The 13277-nt window shown below is 43.3% G+C and overlaps 1 pseudogene; it reads right to left on the reverse strand.

The window, feature by feature from the left end:
* Positions 1–6746: 6746 nt before the first annotated feature.
* LOC139713870 (uncharacterized) lies at positions 6747–7368 on the reverse strand (annotated as a pseudogene).
* Positions 7369–13277: the final 5909 nt, after the last annotated feature.

Below are 13277 nucleotides of genomic sequence, written 5' to 3' on the forward strand. Positions count from 1 at the left end.
TGAAGTGGAGTGAAGTAGCATTTCGAGTTACAATGAAATATTGTTTATTTTTGGCATTGTTTGTTTGCAGATAAAAGCAATAGAAAGATTAGTCATGAAGAAAAGAGTTATCAAGGTGAAAGACAAGGAATTGAGAGAGGCAGATGGTTTTAGATATTTCTCTAAGCTCAATCTATTGAGGGCATTTTTTATTTATTTTTCTTATATATTCATCTCGAAACTATATGTAAAACAGTAACTTGGTGTTGATTAATCTCTGTCATTCTTTTTTAAAGTGGTAAATTGAATACACTATATATTTTCCCCTTGAAACTCGAGGAGCAATCAGATTTATGAGATTTATCTATATAACGCCTAAATAGATCCTTGTCATTTGATTGGTTGTTTCATTTGATTGGTTGTTTGACACTGATCATTTAGCCCATTTCACTTTGACTTCATCATCCATGCAATTGTGGCTCCATTTACCTTGCAATCTTAGATCCATACAATTTGCTTCATTGCACGCACGCCGAGAGCCCGGTACACTACGGATGTAAAACGCTTGCGTTTACAGTGTATAAGGTTATGCGACAGTGCGCTAGCGTAAATCACTCAGTGAGCACTCTCGCGATCTCAGATTCTCTCTTGTTTCTAAATTGATAAAACATCAAATGACAAGGATCTATTTTAGGCGTTATATAAAACAAATAATTGTGATAAATCTTTTTAATTTGTGCAAAGGACAGAATATTGAATTCGGTGAAAGATGAAATCTTTGATCCATTCAACGAGGCGCAGCCGAGTTGAATGGATCATTTCCTCTTTCACCTCATGAATTATTCTGTCTGTTGCACTCATAAACATTCATTGTTTGTATAAAATTGCATGCGCATTGCGTACTATATCCATGCACATGAAAAGTGATTTTAGATCAGCAGCAATTTTTTTTTTTGTACATGTATTATTTTTATACCCCCACCCACACATAGTGTGTATGGGGGTATTAAAGGTGCATAGTCCTGGTAGTGTAGAGGGCGCTGTTGATGATACTGCCGATCACTGTTAGCATTGATACGAAGATTACCGAAGTTGAGCTGTCATCAAGAGTAAAGCGCATAGGTGTTGCTATTAAGTAACGTTGCCTTCGTTGTCTTCTCTGCGCATCGCGCAGTCTGTAATAATGCGAGGGTGCGTGCATGTGCTTCTTATTATGACATTACAAAAGAAGTTTGCTAAAGCTGTCATCCCCCTCAGCCGAATCATGAGCCGAACTGTGATCGGACCACTGACTACAGTGAATCGGACTTCTTCAGACTCGGGCAAGTGGGCCACAGCGTAAGCGCTAAAGAGGAGTCGATAGCGTTGTCCGGCGTCACCGTCTCTAAAGGAGACTTGCGCCGTGCGCCCGCGTACACATTAGACTAAAACACCGGGACCTGAGGTCGGTTGGCCGGTCGGTCGGTCCGTCGGTCCATCCATTGCAAAATCTTGTGGATCAAACACCTCACTCATTTTTTGAGCAATTGACCCCAAATTTGGCATGTGTGACCGCTATCAAAGGTAGATGTGCAAGACACCTTTTTCGTTAGTATTACATTATGCATTGGCTGGGCATGGCAACGGCATATTTTGTAAAGAAAGCACTGTGGACCCTTGGTTGCCATTGCTTGATGGTTTATTTCTGCCCGCAGGCAATGCTTGAATGTAACTCACATAGTATACACAAATTGTCATGTTTGACAATAAACGCTAACAATATGTTTGAACACATAAGTTGGACTAAACAATATGCTCACTAAACAATGTTTGAGCACTAAACCATATGCTCATTGCTCACTCAATAATATGCTGTAATGATCAACATTTTATCTTTGGCTCACTGCTGATGACACGGCCAGTTAGATTTAAAACATCATCTATGGACGGGCATTTCAAGCTCAGCACTAATGTAACCATTTTGCACTTCTCATCAATGTTATCAAAACTACCATTAAAGGTAGAGCTTAAACCAGTTGGAGCATTTGAATAAATGAATAATTGTTGACACCATAGTAAAACGTATTTGTCTCGGTTTTGGGTTGTGTAGTCACTTGCTGGGCGATCGTACCTCGTCCCAGCACGCAATTACGCCAACGGGATGGTGCTAGCTTTTATTCTTTATGAAGTATAGGGGCCCAGAGAAGTTTAATGCCACCTTCATAACCTCGCACGATATTGCCGCTTACTGGCCAGCCCAGGTACCACCCAAAGTGCTCATGCAAATGAGCAAGCTGTCCAATCCGGCCCAACCTCCCACCATAATGCAAGCTGACGGGCTAGCCTAGGCACCCCACAAAGCAGAACACACACTGCTCAAGTAAATGAGCAAGCTGCCCAATCCAGCCCAACCTCCCTCCATAATGAAACTTAATGGGCTAGCCCAGCACCACAAGAGACAGAACAAACGACCAAACAGACAAACGCACGACATAACGACAAAAAATGCTCATGGAAATGAGCGGCTGCCCAATCCGGCCCAACCTCCCACCATTACATCAGCCAGCGGGCTAGCCCGGGTGCCCCATAAATGTGCTCATGGCAATGAGCAAGCTGCCCAATCCAGCCCAACCTCCCACCATAACGAAAGCTGACGGCTAGCCCGGGTACCACCAAGATGGACTGGCCATGGTACAACATAATACATTGTGACTTCGAACAAACCAACTGCCCCAACTTCTCACCCTGTATTAGAATATTGGCTGGCCATAGTGGCCTAATACAAGTAGCCGAAACATGAGCGAGTAGCACCATCCTGCCCGAAAACTTGGGCCCTGGCACTCAAGTGTAATGCACCTCTTTGCCAGTTGCTTAGGGTGGGATTTCACGGAGCACGCGAACGATTTGCGAAGGACGCGAATGACAAAATCCAACATTCGGAAAAGTTTTTCTCCGAATGTTTTCCGACAATGAAGCCGAAAACTATTCTTGCGCAATTTGTGCGAAGTTTCCACGACGTATGTGCGAATGTCGTGTGTATCATTGCTAAAGTACAGCATGTTACGTACACGAAGAACACGCGACGGAAATGCGAACACCGAAAAATTTTCAATAATCATGGGAGAAAATGTACCCAAGGAGAGGTGGAAGCTGTCTTGAGTTGAATTTTTTTCTTTCCTCTATTTCTCTTTTCTTTTTCTCTCATTTTTCTATTGTGTGCTTGCCTATCTTTTTTTCCTAGGACGTATCTCCCTAGTAAAGCATATGATCTTTTTTTTTTTTTTTTACAGTTCCTCCAACACATAATCTCTACACTTCAAATAAAATTGTACATACTTTAGATTAATTCTAACTGTATTCTGCGATTTTTTTTTTGTATATCAAACATTTCTTTCTCTTTGCTAGTCTTTAATTTCTTTTGTTACTATAGTTGTTAATAATTGTTTGATGTTTAGGTGTATGCTACGATTTTTATTTGTAGAAAACGTATAGGTCATACATCCCCCAAACGTGCGCTAAACGTTCGCGAGAATGTCTCAAAAGGTACGCGAACAGTTTGCGATTACGTCGTAAAATGATCGGAAAAACTTCGCAGATTTCGCGTAACATTCGCGAGACATTCTCCAAAGTTTCGGAGTCTGTTTGGGGTTTCACGAACATTTTGCGAACATCGCGCGTGTCTTGCGAAGGTCTTGCGCATATGACGAGGCTTTAAAGACACTTTCGAGAACAATTCACGAGCAAATCACGACCAAGTGTGCGGAAAAGGTTCGCAGAAAATTTCAAACTTTTTTGAAATTCTCGCCGAAGTAAAAACGACATTCGCGAACAATTGACGACGCTTCCGAACCCTCACGTTCGTTTGGCGATCTTTTGCAGACCAAAATGCGAATGCTGGATTTTGCCATTCGCGTCCTTCGCAAATCGTTCGCGTGCTCCGTGAAATCCCACCCTTACTAAGACACATCATATGATTTGCTTTATGCTGACATTATTATTCAACACATATTGCATAAGAATGCTCTCTATGCTTCCCAATGGGTTGGGTGGGGGGGGACTTAACACGTTGTTGCCTGGGGCAAAGTGCATCGAACAATGGCGGTACGCAGGCTAACGTGGCCCGGTTGCTATAGTAACTTTGCCGGGGGCCGAGCATATCATTAAAAATTGCCAATTTGGCGTATAAACGCCTTACAAATTGAATGAAACTGGAGGGATCCCCCTTGCCTCTCCCAAAATTTACTGATCAGCCTATTATGATCAGGTAATTTTGTAAAGAAAGCACTGTGGACCCTTGGTTGCCATTGCTTGATGGTTTATTTCTGCCCGCAGGCAATGCTTGAATGTAACTCACATAGTATACACAAATTGTCATGTTTGACAATAAACGCTAACAATATGTTTGAACACATAAGTTGGACTAAACAATATGCTCACTAAACAATGTTTGAGCACTAAACCATATGCTCATTGCTCACTCAATAATATGCTGTAATGATCAACATTTTATCTTTGGCTCACTGCTGATGACACGGCCAGTTAGATTTAAAACATCATCTATGGACGGGCATTTCAAGCTCAGCACTAATGTAACCATTTTGCACTTCTCATCAATGTTATCAAAACTACCATTAAAGGTAGAGCTTAAACCAGTTGGAGCATTTGAATAAATGAATAATTGTTGACACCATAGTAAAACGTATTTGTCTCGGTTTTGGGTTGTGTAGTCACTTGCTGGGCGATCGTACCTCGTCCCAGCACGCAATTACGCCAACGGCCGGGATGGTGCTAGCTTTTATTCTTTATGAAGTACAGGGGCCCAGAGAAGTTTAATGCCACCTTCCACCCAATTTTTTTTTTTTTTTTTTTTTTGCCTTCCTTAATGGGGCAGCTTTCCTTTATATTTAAATACCTTAACATCGTTACTATAATAAAGTATACAAATAATATATTAAAACCAACCATTGATTCCTAAACAATACGTTGAGGAGCACCAGTCTCTCTCTGGGCCACCATGCATTCAGTTTGTCCATTATTAAAGCCAAAATATAGTTCTGTTTTGAAAGGGTGAATTTTTTCTCCTCCTTTCTAAACTAAATGATCCACATTCCAAGTAAGTGTCCAGAACCAAAAAATAAAATTAAACACTTATAGTGACTTTAAATAACAGGGTTTGAATAATCACTAAATGGCCCCTAGAGGGAGCTCTGTATATCATCCTTTAGAAAGAATCTCGAGGTCCCCCCGAGATATTACATTTTATGAACCTTAAATAATCACATATTCACCGGACTATAAGAACTCACAAAAACTCTATACACTAGAACCAATTAGGGATTTTGTTTTTTTAAAAAAGTCCCTAAACTATGCTTTGGCTGTAAGTTATTCTACGAATAAAAATTGGGCTGAAAATTGCCACTGGTGGAACAGCGGTGATAGGGGCGAAAAAACCAGCAAGTTGCAATGGCGTTTATAGCTAATATTGTGTGTGTGTACTACGCTGGAAAAAATTCCCCTATGGCCCACTATACTGCGCTTGTGCGACCGAGTTTCCACTCCACCACTATGCCCCCAGTGGCAATGTCCCCAGGAAGGTTATCCTTTATCGGGTGTTTGATGTTCATGTAACAACGCCTTAAATATACAAACAGTGTATATAAAATTACGATATGATATGATGTAAATACAGTGGAAACTCGATATAACGAGATGGTCGGGACCGAGTCATTTTCCTCGTTATAGCCGATATCTCGTTATATCAGTAGGCATAAAAGAAGGCATAAAATAATGACATTAATTTGCACATGTGGGACTACCCATCATATTTCAATCAATACTGAAAACTTGATATTGTGTGTGAGGAATTACTCACCTTTATGGGTAAGAAGATGTTTTTTTGCCAAGGAAATCCAATATGAAGAATGTGTTTCTTATTAATTGTAGATGTTTGAATTTGTGAATTTATATAGCTTGCGATTGTATCAAGATCGTCTGTGGATTGGTATGTGGTTATCGTATGGGTTTGTGTTGTGTGGAAAGCTTGAATATGGTCTGCACAATGCTGTGTGTGTATGTGACACATTCTGTATGTACATTATGACTGCGTGTGTGTGAAGACGGGGAATTCCCTAAGTAGAAGGCCAATCACAGCATCAGATTGCCTCACACCTGCTAAACGTCATGATGATGTCATGTATGCATATGGCCGTCCCACCACTAGCTGCATGTATCAGTGTGCGTGCACACACACACTTCACACGTACAACATGCAGTGCTAGCTGGAGTGCATTGAAGAAAATGATTATGTGTGTACAAGACAGTTTTTTGGCGCATCAAGCTTTACACTCTCGGAAGATGATAGCACATACAGGCGAAGTAAAGCTTTACCGAAGGCATTTTGCTTTACCTCGCTATAGCAGGTTTGATTTACTATGTTTTTTCTTTGTTTGGAAGTCACAAAATTTATCTCGTTATAGCAGTTATTTCGTTATAGCCGATCTCGCTATAAGAGTAACATTTTACATAGACTTGTGTGGAAGGAAATTTGGGACCGAGAAAATTTCCTCGTTATAACCAATAATCTCGTTTGTAGCAGTGCTCGTTTATACCGAGTTTCCCCTGTATATCATGCATGCTTCAAGGCTGTATTGCCATGTAATTGTGGCATGACCGACTGTCCCAGGCGGCCCTGGCCCCTCTATTTGTGTATCATTCTCATAAGCAACTGCGTACTGAACGAGGGGGGGGGGGGCAGCGGTGTACCTTTGGTCTATCCCAGTCTGACTTTATTATTGGAATAGTGCTTTCTGGATTGCCAGGGCAAGGTCCGCAATTAGGATGTCTGATCCCTGGTCCGACAGGGTGGACGCCATCCCTGATAAACATTTGGTGATTGCTCCTGGCAATATTGTGCATGATGATTGAGGCGTTACCCATGCGCTTTGTCTGTCGTCTTGCGTAGTTGTTAAGCGATATGCGCACGCCTTCCAATGCATCTTGGTTAGTATGACCTGTTGGTCGCTTCCCATGGTAGACCAGGCGAGGGAGGATGGAAGACCACATGATAAGAGCTTGTGGCATCCTGGCTCTGAGTGTGCTGAGGGCTGTTCTGATTGCTGCCCTGCAGCTACATGCATCCATTTGGCCAATGTTGTTGGTTCCCAAGTGAAGCACCACTATTGATGGGGGAGCAGAATACCTCAGCCCGTTGTTCACCATCCTTTCCACATCCTTAAGTCTTGCGCCCCCTTGGCCATGCCACTGGATGGTGTATGGTGTGCCTAGCTGGAGCTGGCGTGTTGCTGCGGCCCTCTCCTTGGCTCTGCGCACGATGCTGTCACCCATTATCCAGATGTTAGGGTGCCCTGAAATGACAAAATAAGACAGCCGGCAGTATCTTGTGCTACACATAACATAATTGTTGTGTAATAGAGGGCCTATCTGTATATAAGTGCATATCATATCCCCAATGAATTATGCTACTGCTAAAGAGAGGATTATTATAATGATCTCATATTATGTGATTGACACCATCACTATTTAGCCTCTTATGGCTTATTACTGCTTTTTCTTCTTTTATTTTCTCTTCTTTGTTTGTTTGTTTTTTTTTTTCTTCTTCTTTTTTGCTTTGTTTGTTTGTTTGTTTTTTGTTTGTTTGTTTTTTTCTTTGTTGTTTTGTTTTGTTTGTTTGTTTGTTTTTGTTGTTGTTTTTTCTTTTTCTTTTCTTTTTTTTTTTTTGTTTTTTTTTTGTTTTTTTTTTTTTTGGTTTTTTTGTTCAACAGAATCCATTTTTCTTTTCTTTTCTTTCCTTCTCTTTTCTTTTGCTATTATTCTGGGCCTTGATCTCCTTAAAAGGAGTTGCTGCCAAATTTACCTTATGTACCTCCTGTACACATCAGTGCACCATCTCCCCATGGCCATAATTTGTTCCCCTGGTACCCCTTCCATGGCGGCTGTGGTTGCAGCTCCTATTCGAAATGAATGGGTGCCATAATGGCTTGGGTTTGCACCTATGCATGCCAACACTTTTCGCAAAACTGCACTGAATTGGTACCTGGTGAGTGGGGAACCACTTGTGTGGCAGAACAGTGGCCCTTTCATGGGGGGCCTCAGCTGTAAAAAGGCTGTCATGTTCGACACTGGGCATATCTCCTTGTTTTCATTTTCTCCTATTCTCAATGTGGTTGCTTGCCCATATTGGTCTGTTTTGGATTGTCTGATGCGTATTAACATGAATTGTCCTGGGGTTTGGGTTATCTGAATGTCATCTCTGATTAGTGCTTTGTCTGTAATCTCATGTTTCTGCTGGGCTGTGAACTCCCCCACGCGTAGGAACCCAAAGAAGGCTAGGAGAAATGCGGCCCTGAACATTATTGCTTCATACTGGGATTTGCACACCAGTCGTACTATGGGGATCATCCTTTTGAGTAGATCCTGTGTGATAGGCCTTCTATCATCTCCCTTCTTTTTGTCTCTCCTGCTCCCTTCCTGTAGTTTCTTTATTACAAAATGATCAGTGGGGTCTGCCCAGCCATGCATTTTATGCATGTATGACAGGGCTGCTACGTGAAGTGAGATGGTTGATGTCGCTTTACCTCTAATGGAGAGGAAAGCTATGAAGGAGATGATTTGTGTTGTAGGTGCTGGCCATGACAGGTCCAGGTGGTGATCTCTACGGAATTCCTGGAATGCGTTAACTGCCCTTTGGTATGCCCGGTGTGACCCTTCTGCCAATGCCTGTCCAAGCAGTCTGTGGGCTTCTTGAGCTAAATCTGCCATATCCCTGCTGGAACTGGAGTAGGGGTGTACCGCTGCCATTGGGGCCAGTTTCCTGAAGCGATCGACCTGGGATCGTGAGAGGGAGTCAGCAATGCCATTATCCTGGGTGGGGACATGGACTGCTTTGATTGAGATGTTTTTTACTAGGCATGTTACTACCAACTTTCTCAGAAGTGCCATTATTTGTGGGCATGGGGATGTTTGCTTATTGACCGCGTGTTTAACCGCCATGTTGTCTGTGTGTAACAGTATCCTTCTGTCTCTGAGTTCCTCTCCCCATACCATCATTGCAATCACGATGGGGATCATTTCTTTCCATGCTATGGATGTGGTCCTAATTATGTTCTGCGATGGCCATTTCCCATTGAACCATTTGCCATTGAGGTAGCCACCGTAGCCTATCTCCCCGCTTGCATCTGTGTAGAGGTCTATGTCCTCATCTGTCACCCATTCTTCTTGTGGGATAACAGACACCCCATTGTAACCTTCTAGAAATTCTAACCAAACTCCCAGGTCCTCATTTGCCCCTTCTGAAAGGACCACTTGCTTATCTCCTCTGGTCTGTCCTTTAGTCATATCTATTAGCCTCCGGAGAAAGACCCTGCCAGGGCGTACTGCCCTGCATATGAAGTTCAGCATGCCAACTATGGACTGAATTTCCTTAACTGTAGCCAATTTGGCTGACCGAGTCTTGTTGATTTTGCGTGTAATTACCTGGATCTTCTCCAGGGGAACCCGTACTTGCATTTTCACCGAATCTAGTTCTAGGCCCAGGAACGTCAGACATGTGGTGGGCCCTTCTGATTTCCCTTTCGCTAATGGGACTCCCAAATCGGTACAAACATCCCGCAGGGCCTGAATCATTTTGTAGCAGGGCACTCTTCCCTTCTGGGTTGAGCCTACACACAAAAAGTCATCAACATAATGAATGATGTTCTCACATTGGCTTTGCCTCCTTGCACAGTATTCAAGGAATGTGGAGAAGGTTTCAAAGTATGCTGGTGCACAGCGGACCCCCATTGGTAGACACTTATCAACATAATATTTCCCTTCGAATTTGACACCTAGTAGTTCAAAGTCGTCTGGGTGTATGGGTAGCAGGCGGAATGCAGACTCTATGTCTTCCTTTGCCATTTCCGCTCCCACGCCTGCTGAGGCTACCAGGTTGACTGCTGTATCAAACGTTGTATATGTTACTGCACAGGACTCGTCTGGAATAAAATCATTAATTGAGAAGCCCTCTGGATATGAGAGGTGATTAATCAGTCTAAATTTACCAGGGGGTTTTTTTGGGTACTAGACCAATTGGGCTGGATCTCAGGTTTTTTAGTGGTCTTGTACTAAATGGGCCCATATACCGTCCCAGTTTGACTTCATTTTCTATTTTCCTCAACGCTTCCTCTTTGTTGTTTTCTACCGATTTCAAGTTTGGCAGATCTACCGGCAGACGTGGACCTGTGTAGTTTAATCTGAATCCTTCACTAAAACCTGTGAGAATCATTCTTGCTGCTACTTTGTTTGGGTATTGGTTCAATAGTGGTTTCAGGTTGTCCAGTATGATGGGTGTTGGTGCTAGTGATCTCAAGTTCCCCACACGTGCATTATAACCGTTTTTGCTACTCGATTGATGAATTGGGGGTGACTCTCCAGTGTGATGTGTACTGTTATTCCCTGTGTCACAATAGAGTACTCTACTGGGATGGTTTGAGAGTTCCTGCATTGGATTGCTTGCCTGGGCACTGTGTTTTTTTGTGACCGTTTTTCCCACACTGCATACACTTGTGCATGTATCGACAGTACCTGCGGGTACATGTGCCGTTGTTGAAGTCATAGCAGTATTGTAGTGTGCGGGGGTTGGAGGGTCGAAAATTCCTATTGGGCTTTGCGAGGGGCTGGTATCGCCTCCTCTCTGTACCCCTGGTCTCTCGTGTAGATTGTGGTGGGTAATTGAACCCCCTTGTCATCCTAGGTGACCCCCCACTAACCACATGGAGTAGCCATAGCTCGCCATCCATTATTGCCCAAGAACCCCCCTTCCTGTGGAGGCGGGTGTCGAAATTCTTTGTCATAGTCCCTCCAACCAAGGCCATGGTAGCGGGAGGCAGCAGAGCGGATCAGATGGCAGTACTTGAGCAGATCGTGTGTGCTTGTGGGGTGTGCCTCAATGTATATGCTCATGTATACAAGAAATGCATTTGTCCATGCCTCGATGGAGAAAATCTTGTTTTTGGTAGGGGGAGTGACCGGCTTTAATACCCAGGTCCCATCTACTTGTGCTACTGTGAGGTTGGCCCGCTCTTGTTCTGCCATGTCCTGCATAACCTGGGTTGCATGGTCTTGGTTGTCTATCAACAAATTCAAATCAATGAATTCCCCCTTCCATATCTTTTCTCGGATGTTGTGGGGGATGGATGTGCCCAACCTGTCCCCAGCCGGGTGCAGGGGAGATTGGTGTTGGTGGTAGGTGTGACTGTGGATATGAGTACCCGTACTTGGCCTTTGAAGGTTTTGTGGCAGGCCCTGGGCCTGGGGCTCTGTGTGGTTGGGTTGTTCATTTTGTTGTTGATCAGGATTTGTGTCACCGGGTTGACTCCCGGCACATTGGCCAGGACTGGGTTGTGACCCTCTTTCCATATTTCCCAGGAGGAAATTCGCATTGGGTACTATGGAGGGGAAAGAGGAAGGGATTGTGGGGTTGGTAACAAATCTATTCGTCCCTTCCAACAATCTACCGTCTATTTCAGTGTGTTGCCTGTTTAGGTTGTTTGACTGATTGACTGGGGTTTGCTGTGAATCAAGCAGCATATGCATAGGAAACTCACCCGGTGTTCGTGGGTGCGGCGGTTGCTGGCCTGTCATTCCGATCGCCACGTCTGCCTGGGCCGCAGATGGCTCCCGTTGTGGTGCTGTCGTTTCAGCAGCCGCGCTTGTGCTGCCATTACGTCTACGTGTACGCGTACGAGGCAGGTTGACCTGTTGCTGATTGCCTGGCGCCTCTGCATCTGTGACAGTACTTTGAGCCCTTTTTCTGCTGGCCTTTGACGTCTGTTTGACTTTTTTGGGTGGTGGATCCTGTCCTTTGTCCCTTGTCTTCCTCTTTCCCATCTTTTGGTTGATAGACGATCTCACAAGTCGAGTTTTGGACCGTAAAATATTCCGAGAACTTAACACGTTGTTGCCTGGGGCAAAGTGCATCGAACAATGGCGGTACGCAGGCTAACGTGGCCCGGTTGCTATAGTAACTTTGCCGGGGGCCGAGCATATCATTAAAAATTGCCAATTTGGCGTATAAACGCCTTACAAATTGAATGAAACTGGAGGGATCCCCCTTGCCTCTCCCAAAATTTACTGATCAGCCTATTATGATCAGGTAATTTTCATAAAAACTTGTGGATCGAACTTATCTGTCATTTTTTGAGTAATTGACCCCAAATTTGGCATATGTGACCGCTATCAAAGGTAGATGTGCAAGACATCTTTTTCGTTTGTATTGCATTTTGTGTTGCCATGGCAATGGCAAATTTTATAAAAATCTTACAAAATGTTGTAGATCGAATTACTCTCTCATTTTTTGAGCAATTGACCCCAAATTTGGCATATGTGAGCCTTTTGCCCAGTCACAACTGAGGAAGATTGTGACGTACACACAGATCACAGTGTACAGCTGTATTGAAAGTTGAAACCAAAGACAGTAGATAACAAGATACGAAGGCGTGCGATAACAATGGACTTTGCCCTCAGAGTGTATGACTGAGATTAAACAACGCACACAGCCTGGGCTGTATGAGCGAGGCATGTTTTTTATTGGATGTGAGTCGAGTAGGAATTGCAAGCGAGCACATGGCTTTGCTTATGTAGGGGAGAAGAATGTTCGCGAAGGCATGTGCTTTGCAATGGCATGGATACTTATACACGGCGCTTTCGTGGCTATGCATGTACGTGTACTGGATGGACGGAGGTCAAAACACACCAATCCGAAGCTTGCTTTGTAAGTTTGTTGTAAACGACAACTGATACGGAATCTTTGAAATATTGTTGTGGTATTTTGGTATATTTTTTGTGTAAAATATTAACAAAATCGAAGATCGCTTGAAGAAAAATTGTCCCGTTTATCAGAGGTCCCCGCCCGATTATCCAGTGAAAATAACGTGCGTTGGAAATGTTTCTGGGAAGCGTATATCATTTAAGCGAGGATCCCGATTATCAGATGCCCGATTATGCGATGAATACTGTACTACGATCAATGTACTGTGTAGTTGTGCAGGGCGCCTTTTTTGTTTGTGAATTATACTGATAATACAAAAATATGTGGATTGATCTATAACTCCCTGAGTTTTTGAGTATTTGACTTGAATTTTGGCACATGTGACTACTACAGTATGTAGATGTGCGGAACACATCTGTCGATGTTGAACAATGGTTTCCATGGTAACAGCATATTTTGAATAAAATCATCCAAAAATATTGTGGATTCAGCTAACTCCCTCAGTCTTTGAGCATTTGGCTTTCATTTTGGCACATGTGACCACTAGGGTACGTAG

Source organism: Diadema antillarum, unplaced genomic scaffold (assembly GCF_040938485.1).
Source record: "Diadema antillarum isolate AM-2024a unplaced genomic scaffold, OU_Dant_1.0 seq00002084_RagTag, whole genome shotgun sequence".
Lineage (NCBI taxonomy): Eukaryota > Metazoa > Echinodermata > Echinoidea > Diadematoida > Diadematidae > Diadema > Diadema antillarum.